The sequence below is a fragment of the Choloepus didactylus genome, chromosome 8, assembly GCF_015220235.1.
Source record: "Choloepus didactylus isolate mChoDid1 chromosome 8, mChoDid1.pri, whole genome shotgun sequence".
Taxonomy (NCBI): Eukaryota; Metazoa; Chordata; class Mammalia; order Pilosa; family Megalonychidae; genus Choloepus; species Choloepus didactylus.
In genome coordinates, this window is record NC_051314.1 from 47,006,379 (window position 1) to 47,027,449 (window position 21,071).

The 21,071-nt window shown below is 34.9% G+C and overlaps 1 long non-coding RNA gene across 1 annotated transcript in view; it reads right to left on the minus strand.

The window, feature by feature from the left end:
* The window catches only part of LOC119542446, a 30,508-nt gene extending 11,524 nt beyond the window's left edge, over positions 1-18,984 (minus strand). Inside the window, exon 1 of the long non-coding RNA XR_005218476.1 lies at positions 18,947-18,984. This is a non-coding gene — a long non-coding RNA (uncharacterized LOC119542446). The remainder of the gene's footprint in view (positions 1-18,946) is intronic.
* Positions 18,985-21,071: the final 2,087 nt, after the last annotated feature.

Below are 21,071 nucleotides of genomic sequence, written 5' to 3' on the forward strand. Positions count from 1 at the left end.
GACTCTGTATTTACAGATGCATCTTTGAGTGTAAGGAGATGGCTGTTGCTAGTATATCTTCCTCGCTTTGGTAATACGGTAATACTGTTTTCTAAACTCAATTTGTATGCAAAGTGGTGGTTTGTACAGGTCAGACCTCATTGGCATAATTACTGTTCTTCTCTACTGTCCCCCCAGCAGTCAGATTCAGGGAAAGTCCCAGGAAGGGATGGAAGATGCTGAACCTTGTCTCAGGAATTTGGGCAGTAACAGCTTCCCAGATGTCAGGCGTGGCAGTATGCCACAGAGAGAAGCAAGGTCATTCCCTACACCATTATCAGGATTGTGCTGCATGTATTGTGAGCAGATAACTTAATGATTCCCTGATTCAACCAGTCCGTCATCTTATCTTCCAAGTGCTTGGAATTCAGTCATTGCTGAACTCTATAAAGTCCTCTGAATATACAGAAACTATTAAGATACACTGTCTCCTTTACTAAATTGAATGACAGAGATTATTCACCATTCTATTCATAAATGTCTGACAACCAGAGAGCTATTTAACTTGATATATAACTTAAATGGCCCCAAACACCATCAGATATGAAATTGAGGCCTCAAGCTATCTAATGCAAGGAGAGTAATTCCCCCATTTTCAGTAGGTGAGGTATTAAACATGAAAATCTTTATTTTCAATTATGACACTTGAGCTTCTGATTGAACTCTTTCTATTGCGGTTGCCTAGGGGCATGCCAACCTTGCCTGTAGTATAAATCAGTTATTTTCCATTTTGATAAAGCCTTTCATTTCATTGTTCTCAGGTTATAACAAGGCATTTACATCAAAAGCTCAGATATTCAAAGAATATATGTTAAAAAAAAAAAAAGGCAAACTGAAAATTTTGACTTAAAAGATAAAATAGAATGTGCACAATGGAAGGAGGTTAGGAGTAGCAAAAATGAGGTACAGAAGACCTAACAACTGAAATAAGCATTTATGACTAATTGCAACCATTACTTTCCTACAAAGTATGTCTAGGAGTGTCACATGTAGAAAGTTAGCTCAAATGAGGAAAAAATGGCTGCTCTTAAGATTTCTATATTGCAAGATTATATATGCATACACATTTACAAATGTTCAACATATTCATAGTATCAGAAAATAAAATGGAAGCACTGGGTGAAATGAATTGGAAAAAATACTAAAGAAATGTTCCCTCTCAATTAAGTGACTTGAGGGCTTCTAAGGAATTAGAAAAGGTCCAAGCCCAACTATTTTCTCCCTGAACTCAGGTTTCTACCTTTGGTGACATCTACAAGTGTTATTAAAATAGAGTGCTTTGATTAAAACAATGGAAATATCTAGCATGTTATTTAGTAATATATTTGGCACATTTTTTCTGAATATGTTCCATTTGGAAGATCCTGTGGAGTAAACAAATATGCAATTGACATAATGCACTTTAGAAGTTTGTAATCTAGGAGCTGAGATGAATAATGAACATCTATGACTTAAAGTAAACATATATATAGAAGGTTTAATGGTTGTGTTGTGACAGTAGGATCCATAAGTGCTGTTCAATACCAAGCACTAAACATGGCTATTTTTCTGAATAATAAGCTTTACTAAATCATTGCCTTACTAAAAACCCAGACAGTTTATATTGCAACAATCAAGATAAAGAGGGTAGTTATGAAATAAAAGAAAACAACTTATTTTGCAAGCCACAATGCTTAACATTACATGAGTCAACACTGCTGGGAGGTAAGAAATCCCAAGAGACCTGAAGAATGTTCATCATTTAAGTTGGAGGATATGGACATATGGCAATCAAATTCCTGATCAAAATGTTTGGATGCACTTTTATGCCAGAAATAATCTTTTGAGCATCATGTATTTAGGCATTCATATGCCTCCAAAACATGTTGGCCAATGAAACATATTTCCATTTATGGCCTGCCAAGTTTCACTCATTAGCTAAAATTCTCATTTTGCAGCTTTTATAAAAAGGACTTTGGCTTCACAGTACCATGTTTCAAAGTTAAGTTTTTTTTTTATGCTTTGTTTAGTTTTTAACTTGCAATGCTATTCAAAGTACTGCAACTGAATTTTTAAAGATTAACTTGTTCTCCTTTGCTAAACTCTTTATCACAGAAGCTAATAAATTTCAAAAGATATTCATTAGGAAAGTTCTCTGGCATTGCTCACCCTCAGCTCATGGGCAATGAAATATAATCTAAAATGAGGAAGAATCAAGTAGTGAAAAAATATAAAACAATGGAATCTGAACAGTCTGCCTACCTATAAGCCACTATAGAGCTCAAATGTGTTTGAAAAAAATGTAAATTACCTGGCTATTTGTACTAATTTTTATTTTACCTTACACCAGTGCCTCAGTTTTTGAAATACTTATGAAAATTCATTTCCTTAAGTTTTTCCTTCATAAATTGAGTCTTTGACCTAATAGATATTGTGGCCCCTTCTTAAACTTCTAGGATGCTACATACTTCTAAGCAGTATGGGCCCAAGTATTCTTTCCTTTTCTTCATATAAATGTGTGTCAGAGTGAATGCAAAACTGGAATTTCACAAGGATAATGATTCCTTGAAATAACAAAATTGCATTGAGTTTCTGTTACTTTAAAAATGAACATTAGAAGCCTGATCCTAGCTTTGTGGCATGGGGATTTCCTTCTTGACCAAACAGGGATAAGAAATACAACAACATAGTTTCAGTGGCTAAGAGATTTCAAATAGAATTGGAGGGGTCATTCTGGAGGTTATTCCTATGCATTATATAGATATTCCTTTTTAGTGTCTAGTGTATTGGACTAGCTAGAAGCAAGTACCTGAAACTGTTGAATTGTAGTGCAATAGCCTTGATTCTTGATGATAATTGTAAAACTTTTATCATGTGACCGAGTGATTGTGAAAACCTTGTGACTGACACTTCCTTTATCCAGTGTATGGACAGATTAGTAATAAAATAAAGACAAAAAATATAAAGAATGAGGGGATGGTGATGAGGGGTGTGGGAATATTTTGGGTGTTCTTTTTTATTTTTATTTTTAAGAATTTTTTGGAGTAATGAAAATGTTCTGAAGTTGATAGTGGTGATGAATACACAACTATATGATGACACTGTGAGCCATTGCTTGTATACTTTGAATGGATTGCATGGTGTGTGAATATATCACAATGAATTTGCATAAAAAAAAAACAAAACGAAAATGAACACTAGAAAAGATGCCATATTAGTTTTCTATTTTGTGTAATAAATTACCAAAAACTTAGTGTCTTAAACAACACCCATTTATTATCTCATTTTATGTAGGTCAGAAGCCTGGGCACTGTGTATCTGGGTTTTCTTTTCAGGGTCTTACAAGGCTGAAATCAAGGTGTTGCTTTAGCTGTGTTCTCATCTGAAGCATAGGTTCTTCTTCCTAGCTCACTGGTTGCTGGCAGAAATTATTTCCTTCTGGTCATAGGAAAGAGGTCTCTGCTTTCTTGCTGGATGCAACTGGGACATTCTCAGATCCTGGAGGGTGCCCCACTGTTCCCTGCCAAATTGCCTTCTCCACAACTTGGCAGTTTGCTCCTTTAAGGCCAGGAGGAAAATCTGATTTACAATCCCTCTGCCATTTTTAAGGACCCATCTGATTAGGTCAGGCCCACCCAGGATAAATGCAGTCATTTGATTAGGGACCTTATTTACTTCTCTGAAATCCCTCCTTCCATATAACCTAACATAGTCATGAGTGATTTACCATAATGGTAAGTCTCCCACACACTAACGAGAAGGGGATTATAGAGGGGGCAGGGATTTTGGGATCCATCCTAGAATTCAGCCTACCATTGAGGGAAAGAAATATAATAAAATGAATACTCTGGAATCACTTTTATAAAACTTTCCCAGTGTAGAAGTAGAAAAGATGTTGAGTTGAAGACAATTTTAGGCACACACACAAAAAGGAAGCCTTTTTGTGACCATGAAAATAAATCAGTCCTCAGATGATTTTTCTCATGTAAGTGTAGAACTTAGTGAGACACAGTCAAACTCACATCCAAGTTGTAATGTGGAACTAGGAGGCAACAAGCTATGAGAACTCATTTTGTGAAAAGATACAAAGAAATAAAGTTTGGAGAAATGGAAGGGAAAACAAAGAGGAAAAATGCTGGGGAGGGGAGATGGATAAATTAAGGACCCCTGATTCCAAGTTCTCCAGAAAAGCTTTAAAAATAAAAAAAACACACACTTTTTTTTTTTGCCACTTCCTACAAGTTAAAGAGATTCCCAGTGCTTCCTGTAATGTACTTTGATGAGCAGTGATTATGGAGTGATAACTTGTAGGAAAACTAATGGGGTATTCAAGTGGTTTCTAAGTTTAGTGTTATCATAGCAATTCTATTCTCTCCTACAGAGACCTCAGTCCTCTTTGAAGATTTAAATCCTCTGCTGAAGAGCATGCACTTACTTAGCTTAAAGATTAAAGAGGTCAAGCATCAGAAAGCATCATATCCTCTTATTCTGCTTTTCTGGCCATAGGGATCTATAATCTTGAATTTCTCATTGTTTAATTTTTGACTAACAAAATGTATCTCATGATATTTCTGCTTAGGTCTAGGAGATAAAATAATAATACGTATATTATTTGGTGAAAGTATTTGTGAAACATGACATTTAGTCTACTTGTTAATTTATTTGGAATATCTATGCAGTAATCAGAGTCCATTCCCTTAGTTACTTCTGGGTATAGAGTAGGAAATCATTATCCAGATTCAAGGATAAATTAGCCTTAGTTTGCCAGTGTCCATATAGCAGAGTTGTCAGATAATCATTGTGATTAAAAGCATAACTTTTTCTTGTCATTAAATGGGTTAGATGACATGTTTTATCTTTCTTTTCATAAGATAGTGCTTAGAAACATTACCTAATTGTTGTTTCTCACCATATAGAGAAACAGCCTCAGGGAAATTAATTACTATTATTAAGACTTACAAGCTGACATAGCATTGTATTCCAGGGCTTACACAAAATTAGCAGCAGCTAAAAAGGGTCATAACAGTAATGAACTCAAGGAGAAAAGAGGCTGGCAAAATCAAGGAATTTGGAGTGAATATAAAACTTCACTCAGGCCTTATCAATAGAGATGGCCAACACCAACCTAATATGAAAAATTACGGTTTCATAGAGTTACATTTGCAGTTCAGTAGGATCAATGGGGCAGTAGATGCCACATAGCTCATAATAGTTAATTTTCTAAATATACAGAATAAAAGTAACATTTGTGAAGCCTCTGGAATTCTTTAACAAAACATGCTTTTTAAAAACAAATTGGGGGGGAGGGAGGAGCTAAGATGGAGGCATAGAGAAGAGTGGAAAACTGTTAGTCCCCCCCTGGAACAATTCATAAATGACCAAAAAACTAGTAAATAACCTGGAATAACAGCAGAGAGGCAAACTTGACTGTCCATTCATCATCCACCAACCTGAATTGGGAGGAATGCCCAAGATCACAGCATAAAATCTAAGTATAACTGCTGACCCACGCTGAAAGCCAAGAGCCGAGAGCCCCTCCCTCACGGAAGCATTGCACTCTCTCAGCCCAGCTCCAAGTGAGGTTTTAATATTAACTGCTCAATACAGACAGCGAATCCTCAATAAGCAGACAGAGGCTTTTGGTGACAACTGACCTTGGGAGAGTCGGGGGACATATCTGTCTCAGGATAGGGAGCCCAGAGGATCGGGTGTTATCTCTGGCTGATGGGTGAACCTGAGAGTTTTTCTCTCCCTTTCTCTCTCTGTGGAAAAAACCTCAGCTGTTCTCAGCCCTCAGGGCTTTGCAGTAAAGACAGCCTCAGACATTTTAAAATCAAAACACTTCGATCAGCAGAGTCACAGAAACAAAGAACTTACTGATATGCAAATGACATCTCTGGAGAGGGCATAGCTTCCCAAGAGGAAAGGGAGGGGCCCAGCTCTACTGTCCCTCTTTCAGTCTTTCCAGAACCAGACCCCAAAGCCTGGGGGAGGAGAAACACAGGCCACACCTTCTTACACAGGCAATGACAGGTGCATCTGCCTGGCAGAGAAGCACAGGTGTCTCAATCCTCTAGGAAAAGCCATCAGGGAAACCAGATACTGAAATATTACCTCTTTCTTTGACCTGAGCCTGTTGTCATCTGGGAAAACCTGATTGGGGTGGCCTAGGAGGTCAGATGCCTAGACAACAGACAACTACAACCTACACTAAGAAAAACGAAGCTAAAGCCCAGTCAAAGGAACAAACATACACTTCAACTGAGATACAGGAATTTTAACAACTAATGTTAATTCAAAGAGTTTAGAGAATATTTCACAAAAGAGATAGAGGCTGTAAGAAAACACTGGGCATATATAAGGCAGAAATTGAAAGTTCAAAAAAACAACCAAAATATATGGAAATGAAAGCACAATACAAGAGATGAAAGATATACTGGAAACATACAACAGCAGATCTCAAGAGGCAGAAGAAAACACTCAAGAACTGGAGAACAAAACACCTGAAAGCCTACACACAAAGGAGCAGATGGAGAAAAGAATGAAAAAATATGAACAATGTCTCCAGGAACTTAAAGATGAAACAAAGTACAAGAATCTACATATCATTGGTGTCCCAGAAGGAGAAGAGAAGGGAAAAGGGGCAGAGGCAATAATAGAGGAAATAATCAATGAAAATTTCCCATCTCTTTTGAAAGACATAAAATTACAGATCCAAGAAGTGCAGCATACTCCAAAGAGAAGAGATCTGAATAGGCCTACGCCAAGACACTTAATAATCAGATTATCAAATGTCAAAGACAAAGAGAGAATCCTGAAAGCAAGAGAAAAGCAATCCATCGCATACAAAGGAAGTTTAATAAGACTATGTGCAGATCTCTCAGCAGAAATCATAGAGGCAAGAAGGAAGTGGTGTAATATATTTAAGATACTGAAAGAGAAAAACCACCAACCAAGAATCCTATATCCAGCAAAGCTGTCCTTCAAATATGAGGGAGAGCTCAAAATATTTTCTGACAAACAGACAATAAGAGACTTTGTGAACAAGACACCCGCCCTACAGGAAATACTAAAGGGAACACTGCAGAGTCATAGAAGATGGGAGTGTGTGGTTTGGAACACAATTTTCGGAGATGGTAGCACAGCAATGTAAGTACACTGAACAAAGATAGCTATGTATATTGTTGAGACAGGAAGATTGGGAGCATGTGAGACACCAGAAGAAAGGAGGAAAGATAAAGACTGGGACTGTGTAACTTGGTGAAATCTAGAGTGTTCAACAGTTGTGATAAAATGTACAAATATGTTCTTCTACGAGGGAGAACAAGCAAATGTCAACCTTGTAAGGTGTTAAAAATGGGGAGGCATTGGGGGAGGGATGCAATCAATGTAAACTAGAGACTGTAACTAACAGAATCATTGTATTATGCTTCCTTTAATGTAACAAAGGCGATATACCAAGGTAAATGCAGATAGGAGGGCGGGATAGGGAAGGCGTGTTGGACACTTGACATTGATGGTGTTGTCTCACTTTTTACCCTACTTTGATTTGGGGTTGCTGTTGCTTTTGCTACTCCCTGGCTGTCATTTTTTTTCCCTCTTTCCTTTCCCCTCTCTACCTTCTTTGACTCTCCCTCCTGCCTTGTGGAAGCAATGTAGATGCCCTTATATACATAGTGGTGAAGGTGGTGAACACATAAATATGTGATCATACAGAGAACCATCAATTGTTTACTTAGGATGAAATGTATGGTGTGTGAACAAAAGCATCTTAAAAAAAAAAAATGGGTCGATGTCAAAACCTCAAGGACAATATACGGAATGAAAGAAGCCAGACACATAAGGACAAATATTGCAGGGTCTCACTGATAGAACTAATTATAATATGTAAACTCATAGACATGAAATATAAGGTACCAAGATATAGGACGAGGCTTAAGAATGGGGAGTCGTTGCTTAGTATGAGCAGAATGTTCAACTAGGATGAACTTAAATGTTTGGAAATGAACAGAGGTGTCAGTTGCAAGATGTGAGAATAACTAACAGTGCCAAATGGCATGTGAATGAGGTGGAAAGGGGAAGCTTAGAGTCATGTATGTCACCAGAAGGAAAGTTGGAGGTCAAAAGATGGGAATGTATAAAACTGAATCCTATGATGGGCAATGTCCATGATTAACTGTACAAATATTAGAAAACTCTTCCATGAACCAGAACAAATGTATGACAATACAACTAGAAGTTAATAATAGAAGGGCATATAGGGAAGAAATATATACCTATTGCAAACTATATACTATAGTTTGTAGTATTTCAACATTCTTTCATAAACAGTAACAAATGTAGTATACCAACACTACGAGTTAACAATTGAGGGGGGTTGGTTAGGGATATGGGAGGATTCGAGTTTCCTTTTCTTTTTTTTTTTTTTCCATCTTTCACTTTATTTCTTGTCTGGAGTAATGAAAAGGTTCTAAAAATTGAACAAAAATTAAGTGTGGTGATGGATGCACAGCTGTATGAGGGTACCAGGGGCAACTGGTTGTACACTTTGGATCTTTGGATAATTGTATGGTATCTGAACAATCCCAATAAAAATTAAAAAAAAAAAAATTGGGACCTGATTCAGTTCATGTTCCTTATCGATCATTGAGTTCATAGTCCTTAAAATTAAAGAAACTATTGCATGCCTATTGTAGAAAACAAGAATCATGTAATAAGCATAAATTTTGATGAATTATTCATTTAGAGACCAAGAGTAATATATAATAGGAATGTGGCCAGAAACAAGTTATATGAAAGGTCAGGGAATACAGAACTCTTTATGTATTGCAGATTCTCTCTGTAATCCTAAACTCAAAGTTATACCAATCCAAACCCTATGAAATTAGTTTTTTCACCATATATATTAGATAGATATGTGTAATATCAATATAACCATGAAAATAAAATTGGTAATAACCACAAGCTATGTATGGCAACATATAATATATGGTTTTCACATGCAGTGTCTACTTTGACATCAGGTCTATGAAATAATTAGCACCATTCTCATTCATTTATTCAAATAATTAGTGGGATCCTAAAATATGCCAAAATTTCAAGTTGTAAGTAGACATATAGTGATAAACAGACCAAATCAGTTTAGTCGGAGAAAAACATTCTTAACAATATTGTATGTAATTCCAAGTTATCAAAAATTATCTTGAAAGAAAAGTATGATTTACTGTAAGAGAAAGACCTCAGAGATTTTGTACTTTTTTCCTTCTGCACAGAATGCTTTTTGCCCTCCTCATCACAGGTCTTTTGAATTTTTATTTATTCAGATTTCAGTTTACATGTCACCTTTGAGAGCTTTTTGACCAATCAAGGTGGTTTCCCTGGGTTATTTTCTCTAATCACAGTCTGTACTTTTCCTTCAAAGGCCATGTAGGGAATTGGCATTTGATTCTAAATAGAATGAGAATGGTTTTAAGCAGAGGAAAAAGATGGTACTTGATTTGCAAAAGAAGAAACAGAATCCCAGGGAATAAAGGCACAAACTAAAAGTCACAGTTAGTAAGTACCAAAACTGAGTCTTATATTCTGGTATACAAACTAAAATGCTAGTGTTCTAGCATGCCATGCCATTTCAATAAACTCTGTAAGTGGTGATTCTCAACTGGGGCTCATTTGCCCCCCAAAGGGACGTTCAGAAACATCTGGAGACAATTTTGGTTGTGCTGGGGGAGAGGGGGAGGGGTTGTTAGCATCTACTGAGTAGAGACCAGGGGTTCTCTAAATATCTTATAGTGCATAGGACAGCCCTGCACAACAAAGAATTATCTGAGTCAAAATGTCAATAGTACCTTAAGAGTACCTCAAATAAAGTTTAGGTAATGAATGGTGATGATTATAGCACAACATTGTGAATGTAATTAACAGCACTGAATTATATACTTGAACGTGGTTAAAAGGGGAAATTTTACATTGTGTGTGTATATATATATATATATATATATATATATATATATATATATATAGCTAGAATAAAAATTTTTAGAAAAGGACTATACAACAGAGAAACTATTGTAAGTGATGGACTATTGTTAATAGAGCAATTACAATGATGTACTTTCATGAATTTTAATACATGTACCCCATTAATGCAGTTGTTAACAATATGGTGATATGAGAACGCCATATTTCATGCATGACTTTTCTGTAAACCTACAACTCCTCTAATAAAAATATTAAAAAATTAATGGTCAGTAGTACTGCCATTAAGAAAACCAGCGTCAGGTTTAGAAGACAAGAAACAATTCAGAATTTTTAATTATGTCATTATGTATTATAGGCATACAAATATTAAGATAAAACATAAATTATTTATTTTATTATCCAAGGACTAATCTACCTATGTCATTCTATGTGAATTAGTATCAACAAAACAAATTACAAAAGTAAACAGAATTCTCTGAAGTTGAGTTCACTCCTTCACTTAATAAATATATAGCAAGTATCTACTATGTATCAAAAGCTATGAAAGGTATATGTGCATTTTGTAGCACATTCCTAAAAGATGGTTCCAGAATTCTCTAGTATTTTATGTAATCTAAACTCACAGATGAGAACTTTAAGGGGAAGCATATGTTAATTCTAAGTTCAATTTCTAATTTTGTCAGATAGAAACTTGAAAATAAAATTATCAGCTTTCATATTCATAAAAGTATTTAGTAAGAATTAGATTTAACAAGCAATCATCCATTATAAACTATCATGTACAAATCACACATTCAAGCCTATGGGGTAGTCTGGAAATAATTCAGTCAATTTTCTAATGTACATGACAATGAATAAGTAACCACATCTTGTAAGAAATGGATGAATAGGTTTGCCCAGAACAGGCAGAAGGTCAGTCAGTGTAAGATATCCATGCAGAGTTTTGAAAAGTGCAGTGCCTTATGTGCAAGCAAGCAGTTCTCCTGACAGCTGTCCCAAGCAAAGAGTGGCTCTACCCTTGGGAAGGGCGCAGGATTGAGGAGGTAGAATAAAAGGGCAGTCACCAACAAATTCTCCACCCAGCTCTATTTACTAGCAAAGCACAATCCTCTGTCCTTAGCAAGGAGAGGCTGGTTTATAACTTTATCAGCTAAAGGGGTTATTTAGATTTGGTAATGAGTGGTGGTAGTACAACACTGTGACTGTAATTAACTCCACTGAATTATATATTAGAATACATTTAAAGGGGAAATTTTAGATTGTACATAAGTTATTAGCATGAAATTTTAAAATATCATAGAACTGTACAACACAAACAGTAAAGCCTATTGTAAACTATGAACTATAACTAATAGTATTATTATATTGTTTCTTCAATTGTAAAAAATGTATGACATAAACGCAAAGTGTTATTAATAGGGAAAACTTTTGGGGGTGGCTGTAGCAACACTGTATTTTCTGCATGATTTTTCTGTAAACTTAGAACTTCTCTAATAAAAATAAATTTTAAAAAATCCTGAAAAAATAATAGCAACCTGAAAAAAATGTCTAGTGAATACAAATGATTCTGTTAGTAAATTTCCCAAATCAATGTGCACATATTTCTGCTGCTACAGAAAGTTATTGCTGAATGTCAATGATCACTTTGTATTTTTTTAAAAGCAGTTTTATTGATATATATATTCACATATCATACATTCCATCCAAAGTGTACTAACAATGGCTTTTAGTATATTCAGAGTGTGCATTCACCATCACTATCAATTTTAAAACATTTCATTACTCCAAAAAGTACTCCATACTCCTTAGCAGTCATTCCTTCCCCAGCCTACCTAACCACTAATCTATTTGTCGCTATACACTTATTTATATATTACATTTTATATAAATGGAATCATACAATATGTAGTATTTTGTGTCTGGTTTCCTTCACTTAGCTTTTAAAAATTTTTTAGAGAAGTTGTAGGTTTACAGAAATGTCATGTAAAAAAATAGTGTTCCCATACAACCCTTATGGGTGGTAACTTTGAATTATGTGGTACCTTTGTTACAATTAATAAAAGAATATTAAAATAGTACTATTAACTACAGTCCATAGTTTACATTAGCTCTTAACTCGAGTCCTAATGACACCTGATTAAAAGCAAGGAGCTTGTTTGACTTGCTCACAACTATATCCCTTGAACCTGGAAGAGTATATAAGAACTCATCACACAGAGACAGATGTTTGTTAAATTGTAAAAAGAGATGGACTATGGAATCGGTGTTATTTTTAAGACCAAAATGTCTTTATCAGGAAATCTATGAAATCTATCACAAAGTGATGGCACTGTTTACTGAAATATGCAGCTACAATTCATGGGGTTGTTGAGTACATATCATTTCATTTCATTTCTTTATGCAGGTTTCTAAAGTTTTGTAGACTATCCTGATCAGTGATTGCTTTTACTTGTCAGTATCTTAATGATTGGCAATCATTCTGTTAACAGGGCCCAAAACAGTAAGGTTATAAAGCAAACAATATAAGGTTTAAGAAATGAACTTTTAACACTTAAAAATAGGCTTACATTTACTGGATATTTCAGTTTAATTTAAAAGCTATATATACATATATTTATATTTGCATATATGATGTATAAAACTAATATAAGGAATTATAAAACCCAGTGCTTATAATAAAAGGATGACATCTAAGAAATTGTGCATCAGGTGACAACATGTAAAATACTCATGACAAGGCATAAAGGAAAGTATCATATTTGCCCATTTAGGATTATATTTTCTGTTGAAAATAAGAATATTTAGCATACATTATAAAGGACTTTGTTCCAAATTTTAGATAATTTTTTGTTATTTAATCAGATAGGTATTAAACAATTTATCTTTAAATAGCAAGTTGCAGGATTTCAACAAGACAACCATAAATCTTGCCTAAAGATCATAATTTTATGTATGTTTCTTAAAATTTGAAGTTAAAAAAAATGGGTCAAACAGCAAACACTTTTTTACTTAAATTCTGGTTAACTTTTTCAAAAAGCCATTCCCCCAGTAGGAAAGTATTTGTGGTTACTATTATAAATTACAAAAATCTATTTTAAAATATGAGGGAAAATTATTTAAAAAGGAAATAATGAGAGTTTACAAAATTTGTAGTAAAACCATGTTCTGTCTACTAAATCTGCAAATATATATTCCACAGAACAAAAATGAAACAAAGCAATGAATTCTCCATATCACTCACTGGATCACAGAAGAACTTAACTTGAGGTTAAATGGAAATAATATGTGGGTATCACCTTACAGTTTTCAGTACTTTCTTTCCCAGAAAGTACTCATTATTTTGTGTACTTATCACCCCAAAATTGTTATGGCATCCTCTAAAATCCCATAAGATTTTCAATTGAATTTGTTTGTTATGTAAGGTCAAGGTGTAAGTTTCTTTAATTTAGGATTTTACAAAGATAAGAAAAGGATTGTTTGAGGACCTCTAAACCCACATTAGAAAAACTGAACTACAAATAGTAAAACTATTTATGAATCAACTACATGATCCTTAATATTTGTGAACAAGGTAAAAACAATGAGCAATGTTCTGATATTAAGTTCTAACTTTTCCTTTCCAAAGAGGTGTAGGAATTTTTAGCCAGGTAACAGCTCCACATCTTGTCCTTGTTCCCAATCAGATCCTTCTATTGGTAGCTTATTTTTGACACCAGAGACAGACTTATAACCACATTGTTTATATCCCACTCTTGCCTAAGTCAAAATGTTTTTTCAAAAGAGAATATAAACTGCATGATTCCATTTATTCTGGAAAATGTAACTAACCTAGTAGTCACAGAAAGCAGATCAGAGGTTAACTGGGGATAGAAGGGCAGGGAGGGAGGGGCAGGAGGAGAGAATTGTAGCAATTTGCAAGTTTTTATTAGTTTCACTAATATTTTTCAGTTTTGTACTTTAAATAGAGCCTTGATAAGCCATTTCACTATCTGTAACTTATCCACAGGTTCATATGATATTGGAATATAAGCTCTTCTTCAATATGTCTGAAAATGCCTGTGTATCATCTGCTCATTATCACAAACACACAAAAAAATTGGTTTTCTAAATCTGGACTATAGTTCTCTACTTCACACCACTTCTCAATGCCCAGTTCTGCATTTCTTTGAATGTATTTTATAGGAAATAGAGTTGAGTAGTGTAGCACCTCATTTTGTTTTGACAGGACAAAAACAATTTGCAGACTGAGAACAATTGCTAATAAATCAGTTAGAATGTGAACTGTAATGCCATTTTGCAGATGCTCTTGAATTATTTGATAACATTTTGTACCTCATAATCAAATGCATCCCCAGAATATAATTCACTGGATTTCACTGCCTGGTTGTTTTAGGCCTGCTGTCCTATGAGGTACATTTTCATGGCCGTTTTTAGAATTTACCTTACACGCTAACAAACAATGAAAAGTGAAATTTGCTATTCTCATTTTACACCCTCTGTAAGGAGTTCAGAGATACTGTAAATTATAGTAGCTTAACAGGAAAGCATAGGAATCAGGCAACTTGTGCTCTTTCCAGCAAACCTTCATTTTCGTCTTACATCTGTTTATAATATGTATTCCTCTTGAATAATGTCCTACTCTCCATTTCAGTAATATGTGCTTAAGGCTGATAATATATCTAGATGAAAAGCAATCCGAAAGTCCATCCAGAAATCTTAAAAAAAGAAACCTATTTGGCACCAAGTAATCATATAATTGCCTCTATGGTTATTAGGCCCTTGGATAATCTTTTTTTTAATCCACATCCACTGGGTTTTCTTTGGCTAAAGAGGAACAGGATTTGTTGTTCAGCAAGACTCCTAATTCCATAACTGTCATTGTGACATCATAAATTCTATAATCCTAGTAATGAATATTTCTTAAACTATAAATCACCAAAATACCTGCCTCAATTTCATAAAATTAACAATTTGTAGGATAGACATTTCTCTTACATTCCTTTTGTAGGGGTGTCAATACCTTACTCATTTCAAAGAGAAAGACTAAATAGACTTTCTGGGGATGGCAGTGGTGATGGTATTCTCAATAAAATCCTTTTTTTACTATATGAATAATAAACCTAGACAAGTTACCTTCTAGGCAGAGGGCTTACTTCATTTCTAGTTTAAAATAGCATTTCTCATATCGAGTCATACTTTATCATGTATCTCCAGGGGCTGAGTTCTGCAGGTAAGAAAGTCAAGGACAAAATGGACCCTTAATTATTAATTATGCCCCACAGATCATAGCTGAACTGACCTATCAAGAACTCAAACATCGCAAGCAATTTTTGGGTTTCTTCGCAAGTTCCCCCCATTCTAATTGAATTGTAATTCCATGAACCTAATTGTAAAGCATTACAACCACCTTTATGAGTCAAACTGCTTTTATCATTATACTATATGAATATATCTTTTATCCAAACCCAAAGAACATTATTTTTTAAATCTGTGATTTAAAATAATTTTCCTTTGACCTCTCATAGCCAGAGTCCCTTCCCGTTTTATCTGAGGTTAGCACCATATTTCTACCTTTTTGGTTAAACAAAAACTAGGTCAAGTGTTTTAAATGACTCTTAAAATGTGACTACCAAAAGGGGAATGGTGGGCCTTTAGTAAGTAGCTGTCAGTAGCAGAGATGAGTTTATCAATGGGAGAGTCAAATCTTGAAAGGCACAGAGGAAATGGCTGTGTGCACTTGATCAAGTGACTCAAAACACTTTGTCTCAGTTTCCTCATTTTCAAGTTGAAAGTAGCACTAACTATATCTCAGGCTGATGTGAGGGTTAGGTGAGGTAACCTGGAAAATCTCCTAACAGAACTCGTTGAATCTTGAATATATATGATGGAAATATCAATAAAGAGGCATTGATGACAGGGGAAATGAATGAAAGCTCACAAGTGCAGATTCTTGGTATTAGGGAACAGCATAATATCTGAAGCAAAGAAGACATCTTGGATGATGGCATGACCGGTTACATTGCAAAACAAAACAAAACAAAACAACAACAACAAAAAAAGACAGTACCAAAATAAGAGACCTAAACCAGGAGTCACCCAAAAGACATTCTAATCGAAGCACACCTTCTTAAACTTAAAAGTTTCTTTAAATGTTGTTTTAAAGCCTTTATTGATAGTCTGAAATATACAATATTAAAATTATAGTATAACTCATTTAATTTTTTTTGTATTACTGCTCACAGGAAGCAACGAGACAACCAAATCTGAATAATGTCATACATGCAGAGAACTCCATGTTAGAAAACATCCATGTGGTCTGATTTAATGTAACCCTTTCTAGTGTTAACTGTCAAGGTACAATATCTAAGGGATAAATTCAGCTTTAATGTGTAATAACCTGGCATTCAGTCTTTTGTAGGTTGGAGCCTTTATGGATGAGACATCAAGAAAAGGCATTCAGTATATAAAATAGAAAATAGTGAATAATTGTGACAAGAATGTAAGCTATAATTAAAACTGCAGCTGTAAAGGCAAAGGAGACCTGTTATGGAAGCATGGTTTCATTAATTCATGTCTTTCAATACATGAAAGTAGCTAATTCTCTGTAATTGTCAACATAGGAATGTAGATGCTTTTAAATTGTTAATCGTTTACAACAATCTTAACATAGAGTATAAACTGTTTTACTGAATAAAATGCCTCAAAGCTAATAATTGAGTTTAAGATGTAAAGTTGAATCAATTTCCTGATGTTAGTATTTCAATATCCTATTAAAATGCCATACTACACTGCACATATATTATAAAATTATAATAAATCTTAAGTAACTAAGGGAGGCAGCAGCAAACTATAAATGAACCAAAAAAGTTTCCATTTTTGTAAGGTAAAAGAAAGCATAACAGAGTTGCCAGGCTAGGAAAACCTGGATTTCAAGTATCTGTCTTATTGTCCCTATAAGTAGTTCTTTACATAGTTACCTGTGCTAATTATTTGTTTGGAACACATGTAAGTCATATATATGATAACTGTCATACTGATTTATTTATTTTTGGGGGGATTATGTCTTCCACGGTAAAATACCCTTTTTATTCTCTTTTTGTTTTTCTCTAATATTTCAAGTCAAAACTTCCCAAACCACTGTGTAAATCATTGTTTCTGAACTGGGGTTTATTTTGCCCCCTGAGAAACAGTTGACGACGTCTGGAGACACTTCTAATTGTCACAACTGGCTACTGACATTTAGTGGTAAAGACCACTGATGCTGCTAAACGTCATATAATGTGTGAAACTACCTTCCACAACAAGTAACTGTTTGTCCCTAAATATCTCTAATACTACTGTTTGAGAAACACTGCTGCAGTTTAAATAAGTAAGATGAAACAGAACAACAACAAAAGAAAAAATTTTTTAACGGGGAAAAAAGAATGGAATAAGACAGGTTAATCTGTAATTTAAACAATATTTATGCCCCCCCCCCGCCAACTTCTGTAGGGACAGCAATGAGTTCTATTTTCTCCTTTTGATCAAGAATCAAGGATTGAACAGGGAACCCTTTCACCATCAAAAGGAATGTACACAGATGAGAGAATGAGAAATAACCAGGATGGTGCTAAAAATGGAAATATGTAGCTTCATAAGACCCTGCAATGCACTCTATTCTTTGAAAAATATAAGAAAGCGTAGCATTATTTTTCAGCATTAGTTTGAATTCAATTTTCCCTACATTTATAAGTTGATATCTTGAGATCCCCAAAGCTTCACAAATCTGGGAAAGTTAGTTAGGGCCTTTTTTGACCCTAAGCAGGATTTGTCACTTCAAAATCCATCTTCTTTATCAGAAGCCATGCTTAAAGATTTTACCATATTTCTACAATGTTTAGACTTGGTAGCCAATATAAATGATTACATTTTTCTTCACAACCACACTGACATTTATTTAGCATTGGTTTCAGCTTTTTACATTTATATAATCATATATGCTAACTCACAAAGCTATAAAACCTCTTGTACAAATCTCAAAGCAGGATACATTAAACATAAATATTATTTTTAGGATCATAACAGCATTGCAAAAATGCTCAAGCAAAGAACAGGCTGGAAATTTGCTTTCATGTATTTTGAGACTCAAGATGTATTTTTAGAAATGATAAAAAGTTCAGGAAAAATTGTTACCAGACACATAAATAGAAGAATAAAGGACAAAATTACTACCTTTAATAGATGCCATTGATAGTCACATATATACAAGTTCAAACATCAGACCTAACCTTAAAGTGTTCTAAATTTTAAAATGGTCCACTTCAATTCATCTTGGCCTCTAACAAAAGTGTGTGGATTTTCTAGCATCTGCCCATTTGTTATTACAGTGGTTTCATGTGCTTTTACACATGTTCACCAAATCTAAACCTTAATATATCAGAGAGATATAACTGCCTTTAATCTCTTAAGCAAAACACTGTCTCAAATGTATTTTCTCATCTGTGAATAATGTAAACTCTATTTAAATAGATATGTAGAAAATAATCTCCAACATGCTAGTATAAGGCCAAATGTATTAACACTCTTAAAAATTACATTAGTCTACACATTCAAAACCCTCCAACCCTGGACTAGGCACTGCACTTGATTCTTTAAAGAAATGCATAAGAAAGATAAAATCACTGGTAACTTTAGCAAGTACTCAAGAATACATAAATTAGTATATTCCTAACAACAAGTTGAGGCTAAAATGTCTTAGAGGTGAAATGGTTAGAGCATATGTAAGGCTATTTTTTTTTTCTGATGCCCATGAATCATGGCACAGAGCATGTGCTTAGCATGGCTGTCCAGTTGTGATGGTATCATATTTCACTATTGATTAATAAAATAGTGTCTGTATTAGTTAGGGTTCTCCTTGGAAACAGAATCAATGAGAGATGTCTCTGATTATCAAATTGTAAAAGTGACTCACGCAACTGCGGGAACGCACGAGTCCAAATTCTGCAGAGCCGTCAACAAGCTGTCAACTCCAAGGAAGACGTCCCACGAACTCCTCGGGAAACGAACCGACAACTTTGACGAACTCCTCAGGAAACGAACTGGCAACTTTGACAAGCTCCCCAGGAAACAAACCAACAACTTTGACTAACTCCTCAGGAAACGAACTGGCAACTTCGACGAGCTCCCCAGGAAATGCTTCACTGAGCAGCTGAAGAAGAAGTGAAGGTTCTCTAACCGTCTGGCTTATAAGCCTCCAACTGATCACCCGGACCAAATCCAGCCAATTGCATTCTCTCACTGTGGAAGCACGCCCCTTGATGAGTCATCAGTCAGCTGCAGTCAATTGACTGATGATCCGACAAACCAGCCCGTTGGTTTATTAACCAGCCTCAAATATCCTCACAGCAATTGTCAGGCCAGTGCCCACTTGACCAGACAGCTGGGTCACCTAGCCAAGTTGACACATGAACTCAACCATCACAGTGTCCAGTAGCAATTTCACAATATAAATCAAGGAAAGAATAGTTAATGGCTAATAGGAGAGGAGAAAATGAAGTAATCCTAATCTTATTTTCAGAGCCCTACTGCTAGGTTTTGAAAAAAGCTTTGTTAGTTGTTGATATATGATTATATACACATAAAAAGCTGAAGTCAGAGCTAAATCATTGTCAAATATTGCCATTACAATGCCAGAGGTTGTCTATTGCATTTTCTTTTGCTGGATTCAAAAATCTGTGCAATCCTTGCACACTTGTATTGACAATAAAGCTCTAAGAGTATTGATGCCTAACTATTAGTATTGTAGAACCAAATAGTTTTAGCTAATCTTTGATTTTTTTCAAAATAAAATTGTCTACAGAGGAAGTGTTAATGGAATGTAAAAGGAGTCAGTGCTTCAAATTTTACTTTCCTTCTAAAGTACTCAATCTTTCTCTCTTTTGAGTCATGTAGGAGATTCTAAAACCCTACCTCAACTTTCACATCTGTGATACCACTTTTTAAGATGCTGAATCTGCTATTCTGAGGCAAGATAGGGCTGCACCAACACTCAGAGAAAATTAATAATGAAAAAAAAACTCCTTCCAGAAATTTTTTCATTACCAGAAAAATTCTCCAAGCCTTTCCAGAGAACAAGGCTAGCATATATGATGGTGATGAGTATCATCATCTTGAAACAAATACTAATTGTTTTCTCCACGTGTATTAAGCATTGCTAGACCACATGATTGATGCAAAGTCTTGCTAAGTTTGTTGTTCTAAAACCCTAAGCTTCTTGGCTCACATTAATGGCATAGTTGTTTCTCTAAAAATTTCATTTTTCCTGAGATGTTTATGACATGAAATGCTCTCTAGCTTGAAAGGTGGCACACATCACTAGATTGTCAGTTTTACTGCCCGCATATTAAACGGATCCAAATGTGAGAAAGTGACATCCCTCACCCCATTTTATTTGGATCAGCAACCTGCTTATATGTCATTTACTTCAAATTAGCTATTTTCTTTCCTCCATTAGTTCTGCTATAGCAGATGGTATCCTGGAAGTGTGACTATTTTCTATTGGCACACCCCACATTCCCTTCTGATGACCAGATTTGTCTTTTGGGCTTTAGTTCTCATAGGTCTGCATGTTATTATCTTTTTTTTTTCCCTGTATACTGACTAGGTTAAGGGGTCAAAACCACAGAATTAGCAAGAGAATTGTCTCTGACTATAATTTTGGAAAAAGAGACCTTTATTTTTCATTCAAATTGAAAAACATGCCTTGTAGAGTAAATATCTAGATAGCTGAGATTTTTGTTGATCTGTTGACATATGCCTAGAAAAGTTTTAAATGTTTTGTTATATCCTTATTCTCCCATACTTGGAGGAAGTTACCTACCAACTCAAAAAACAAAAACTGTCCTATTGAACTGGGAAAGATGCAAAATAGGAGATGAAAAAGAAGACCCACATTTGCTGAAAGGATTTTAAAAATTCAAGTAGAATTTACCTAATATGGACAAAATCATGAGGAAAAACCTTGTGCTTAGATGCCACTTAGCTGTATGCTCAAGCCTTTCCATAACTAAATTTTAGAAAAGTAAAAAGATGTATAT